Source organism: Propithecus coquereli, unplaced genomic scaffold (assembly GCF_000956105.1).
Source record: "Propithecus coquereli isolate 6110/MARCELLA unplaced genomic scaffold, Pcoq_1.0 Scaffold88, whole genome shotgun sequence".
Lineage (NCBI taxonomy): Eukaryota > Metazoa > Chordata > Mammalia > Primates > Indriidae > Propithecus > Propithecus coquereli.
The window spans coordinates 434,254-438,895 of record NW_012155062.1 but is presented as its reverse complement, the minus strand read 5'-3'; the positions used below and the strand labels follow the sequence as shown (position 1 = coordinate 438,895).

At 35.7% G+C, this 4,642-nt stretch overlaps 1 pseudogene; it reads right to left on the bottom strand.

The window, feature by feature from the left end:
* Positions 1-1,559: 1,559 nt before the first annotated feature.
* Positions 1,560-2,078, bottom strand: LOC105826302 (annotated as a pseudogene).
* Between the last annotated feature and the right edge of the window lie 2,564 nt (positions 2,079-4,642).

Sequence of the window (4,642 nt, the reverse complement as noted above, 5' to 3'; positions counted from 1 at the left end):
CAGACTTTCCCTTTGTTCTTTGGACACAGGGGCTACCTTGGTTTGTGTGCTCTGTGTTGCAATTCTAGTGCTTGTTTATTATTCCCAAATAAAATCTTTATTTTTATATATTTATTTAATGTTGACAGTATAAAAGCCTGTTTTGAAAAAATATTTTTAATTTGAACATGACCATGAAGGAGCAAGGAATTTGTAGCAAATCTACTGGGCCACTTTTCCATCAAGACCAAGAGAGAGGCAGGATGTATAGCCTGAGGAGTGAAAATTAGTAGGTCACTTAGCCTTTCCTTGATAAAATTAAATGACTTTTCTTTGGTAAGGAGTAGAGTTAGAGAAAGAAGTCCTGTTATTTTGCCCAATTGATAGTCAAGCACTATCTCTGTGTCATCACTTCTCAGCTATTCCTCAATGCACTCACCGTACTTTGGTAACTTCCCCTGTTACTACTGCACTGGAACTCTCTTGTCAAAGTCAGCAGTGGCCTCCTGGGTACTACCCTGGATTTCAGAGTGTCATAGATACAAAATTATTATCCCAGTTCTTTGCCATTGATTGACTGGCCTGACTGTGTTGGCTGAGCCACTGACCCCCTTCCTCACGTGCCTCCCTACAAGCATTGTCTAAGCTAGAAGCGTTGTCAGATAGTGGCCACTTCATACCAGACTTTCTCCTACCCACCCTTAGCCACATGAACACTATTGGGTCAACAAAAAATTGTCCAACCCAAATGTCAGTAGTGCTGAGACTGAAAACCCCTGACCTATGTTCATATGTGTAACAATCAACTGTGTAGTGCAGTGAAGTACCAAGGGCTGGACTGAAAACCCCTGATCTATGTTAGTCTTTTACATGGTTGCTTTCATTTTGGATACACTGAATTTATCAAAAGACACCAAGATTAGACTCCTAGACAATTCCAGATTTTTTTTGCCCCTTTTTAGGTAACTCTAGAATGATTTTCCTTAGCAAAGGATATCTCTAAGAACTTAAGGGACAAAAAGAAAATGAATGACACAACACAGCAACTTAAAACTTTTACCATTCAAAAGGTATAAATATATTAATAGATTCTTTGAACTTTTCATTTAGGACAAAAAGTCAGAATAACTTTCTGACTACAAACATGAAAATAGAGCACATGTATTTTACAGTGAGAAAACTCCTAAGTTGTAATAATAATGTATAAACTCTTATATAATACATAGCCAAAGCATTAGACATTCATTGTCAGATATTCTGATGCATTATCCCAAAAACATGTTTGATACGCACAGTTAACTTGTAACAAAGTATGGCATTTACTAGAAAAAAAGAGTCCAATCGCAAAAACAGATGTACAGGATTTCAATTTTGAATAAGTCCTAGAGATATATTTTAAAGTATAAAAGAAAAACAAGATTTATCCTTAAAAATGTTTTATGGATAATTCATAATTAATACTTTTTACAGTCTTATAATGTAAAATATTTAGAAATTTTTGAACTCTGGAAATTTTGACCAGTTAACCTATTTGGACTTAACATATTCTAAATTCCCTTCTGAGAATCACATTAATGTTTTCAGTCCATCAGGCCGAAACAGATGGAGCAATTCTTTGTCTTTTTCATCTTTGGTGGTTTATCCTCAGTGCTGAATCTGTGCTGGTGCTGCTGCTACTGGGAGAGCTGGACTCTGAGTCTGAATCAGAGAAGGAGGAAGAGATTGTGGATGAGGCAGAAGATGATGAACTAGGGGAGCTTTTATTGGTGTCACTGTTTTCTGAGGAGGGTGAAGTAGACGTTTTTGTCAATCTGCGGGAGAATCATGGGCTGAACTGTCAGCTACCGGAACTGGTTTCACTCCAGGCCTTTTATTCTTGGTCTTTCTTTTTACATTAGTTTCTCCCATGCTTTGTTGTGATAATAATCTGTTTTGTTTTTCTTTAATACTTTCTTTAGTGTTGTTGTTCTTGAAGGCCTACATAGGAATTTTCTTTCTCCTGTGCATTCGGAAGTCCAATGTCAAAATTCCAAGAGTGTCTGACATCTTACATGTTGCTTATTTGTTCCAGCTTGTCTACAGGTTATGAGCTGTTGCATAGGACAGTTTTCCAAATTTTAATGAATATGAAAATATAATTTTAAAATGTTAATTCATCACTTTTTTTACATTTTTGTATTCTAGTATTTAATTACATTTTAAGTTTCTAATTGTTTTACTACATGATTTTATATACAAAGTTCAATAAAAATAATTTCATTATGTGCTTTTTTCCTGGCCACTATTATTACTTGTTTCTTTGTAAAAATTTGTTTAATATAGAGGAGGATGTTGTTAAAAATGATTTTTTTTAAGCCCAAAAGTTCAAGGCTACAGTGAGCTATAATTGTGCCACTGCTCTCTAGCCTGGGCAACAGAAAGAGAATCCCCTCCCCATTTAAAAAAACAAGATATTTTCTGGATGTACAATAGGTTATCCCACAGCTATACTAATATTACAGAGATACTTAAAGTTAGTATATCTGTAACTAAACTCACCGTTTACCTTTTACATACCCACATTTAAAAAAGCAACAAGAATTTATAATCTCAGTGAAAGGCATTATCCAAACCATCGTCCTTGACTTCTTTCTTCATTCAAATCCCACTCTCACATAATTAGTCAATAATCAAGTTATTCAGATTCTCCCTTTTTTGTCTCTCTCCTGACTCTCCTCATTTCTATCCCTACAGCAGCCACTTTCAATTAGGCCCTTCCATTTCCCTCCCAAGTTGTCTTCTCGCCTTTGGACTGAGCAGTACCAATCCACTCTCCACATTGCTGGTGATCTTAGTGATATTTCTTAAACAAATCTAATCATGTCATTCCCTCCATAAAATCTTTCACAGAGTTTTTCATTGCTTTTAGGATAAAAACTCAACTTCTCAGTGTGGGATATCAGACTCTTCATCATCTTGTCCCTGCTGACATCCTCAAGTTTAATCCTCTGCTAAAACTTTATAAACATACAAAAAACTTACATTTCCTCTGACATTCACAGTTGAACGGATTCTTGACCTGAAATGCTTCTTTAACACCTGACTCCTCACAGTTGCCCTGGAGTCTATCTACCAACTCCTATTTTAGCCTTAGCCTGGACAACTTATCACAGATACTATTTCCCCCCAGAAATTGGAGTGACCTCAGGTCAAATTAGCAATACTCCTCAATTCATAGCACATTTTCATCACGGTCAGTGCAAGGTTTCTTTCATCTTTTATTTATGCATTTCCTCTATTCACTTCTATTTCCCATCCTCTACCCTTGAAAGTAACCATTCTATTTAATAGGTATCTTTTTTATGGGGGGAGCAGTATTTTATAATGTATATTACCTAATTCTGTTTAAAATTCTTCACTAAGCATTATGTTTTAAGTATCATATTACTATGTGATTGTAATCTCGTGATTCTAATCATTGCATAGTATATTACATTTTACCTGTCTATTCTCTTAATGATTGATGCCCATTCCTGTCACCAGAAATAATACATCATTGAACATCCTCATACATGTTCATTTATAGATCTTTGTGAGAATATTTTTTGTGGGGTTATGTGCTGGTAAATGTTTAATGACCTACTCTTAAAAGTATGTGCTTGTCTATTATAAGTTGTTTTAGTATAAAAGATTTGTAGCAACAATGTACAAATAATACTAAAATATATAACATTCTTCATTGTAAATTCACAGAGCCAATTGATTCTCATAGAAATCTTTCACTGATTTTTCCTGAACTCTTATATCCCTGGCTAAACTATGGTTTCAATTGATGAATGATTGTACTTGTGCGATGAATATTAGTTGGTACTTTCATTTACATTAATGAATAAAAAGTGAAAGTCATGAAGACATATGTTTAAACTTCATTTGTTCACAAGCAAGCTGAGAAACTTCTTTACTGAATTATATAATAGTTTTCAAATACTGGAAGAACACTGTGCTTCTTACAATGAATAACTATAAACACAACAAACTTTTGAATTTAATCTGCTTTATTAACATTTTCTTCACTATCATAAGTCTAGAGTCAATTAATAAAACAATAAGTCAACCCCTGACTTGTAGTGTTTGCTGTTATCCATGATTTAAATATTATGACCATTACCTATTTCAAACTACCAAAGAGGGTTATTGAGTGGGGAGATGAGAAGAGATGCAACAGCACACTATTATGTAGAATTTATCATAGAGATTGAACAGATGTAATCCTAAGAGCATACATAATCATATGATGTTGATTGGGATAAGACCACTGGGGCTTAGGGACCCCATTTCTGAGTCCGTGGAAGGAGAGGAGGTGAAGGAATGCTACCTGACCTGGAGCTGGAGATAAGGGCAGAAGTTAACTGCCTAGTTGGGGGACATTCCAGCAATCTGGGAGTACAGAAAAGCAGACTCCCACCTTAAAGCCTGAGGGGCCTCATGCCTAAAAAGTCACAGAGCTGCTTGACATGAAAGCCACCCATAGCCGTAGAGGAAGATTGCAAAATGTCAGCTCGGGAGAAGAGACATCAGGCTCCAATTCTTAAAAACACCAGGTTGAGTTCCTTCCCTCCCCTTTTTCAGTAGAATGCCCCAGTTAATGGGGAGTTAACCTCCCAGTAAGAAGTACTAATCTCTT